The following is a 1,388-nucleotide window of genomic DNA, read 5'->3' on the forward strand; positions in this document are numbered from 1 at the left end:
GGGGGTCCCGATAGCTCAGTTGATAGAGCATTCGCTTCACACGCAAAGGGACCAATTTCGGTTCCGGATGAAGATCGATACTTTTGTCTGCCCCCCCCCCCCCTTTCCACACACACACACACACACACACTGTTCACCCTGCAGTGATTGACAGACGTGTTTGCGGTAGATTAGCGTCCTATCTAAAGGTAGCAAGCAATTGCTATTGTCCGTTTCACGCCATAGAAACTGGGATAAACTCCGGCTCCATGAGTCTAATGACACTGAAGGACCACTGTGTGAACATCTGCTGGCTTGTGGTCAAATTTATGACACTTCGCTATATGTAGACAGATACCGCGTTAAAGACTGTTATTGACAGCGTAAAAAAAAAATTCCCCTGGGGGGAAATTTGTCTTTAGGGTCTATTCCAAGGGAAGACTGGAATAAGCCAGGCGTCAGCCGTAGTACAGGGCAGCAAACTGAACTAGGAAGAGGTAGCTTGCTCAAGGAGACACAAAGCAGCGGGTAATCGAACTCGGTACTTTTCGGGTACGAAGCAAAGACCGTACTGCTGAGCCACGCTGTCCCCTTTGTTGTTGTTGTTGTTGGTGGTGGTAGTAGAAGTGGTGGCAGTTTTTGTTTCTTTTTTGTTAATGTGGTTGTTGTTTTTATTTTTCTTTCGTTCGTTTTAAACAGTCTTACAATATTATCTTCACTAACTACTACTACTACTACTACTACTACTACTACTACTACTACTACTACTACTACTACTACTACTACTACTACTACTACTACTACTACTACTACCACTCCTACTACTACTACTACTACTACTACTACTACTACTACTACTACTACTACTACTACTACTAACTACTACTACTACTCACTACTACTACTACTAACTACTACTACTACTACTACTACTACCTACTACTACTACTACTATCTACTACTACACTACTACTACTACTACTACACTACTACTACTACTACTACTAACTACTACTACTACTACTACTACTAACTACTACTACTACTACTATACTACTACTACTAACTACTACTACTACTACTACACTACTACTACTACTAACTACACTAACTACTACTACCATTACTACTACACTACTATACTACTACTACTACTACTACTACTACCTACTACTACTACTACTACTACTACTAACTACTACTACTACTACTACACTACTACTACTACTACTACTACTACTACTACTACTACTACTACTACTCACTACTACTACACTACTACTACTACTACTACTACTACTACTACTACTACTACTAAATACTACTACTACTACTACTACTACTACTACTACATACTACTACTACACTACTACTACTACTACTACTACTACACTACTAACTACTACTAC

The sequence above is a fragment of the Berghia stephanieae genome, chromosome 9, assembly GCF_034508935.2.
Source record: "Berghia stephanieae isolate SIO BIC M18660-M18661 chromosome 9, UCSD_Bste_1.3, whole genome shotgun sequence".
Taxonomy (NCBI): domain Eukaryota; kingdom Metazoa; phylum Mollusca; class Gastropoda; order Nudibranchia; family Aeolidiidae; genus Berghia; species Berghia stephanieae.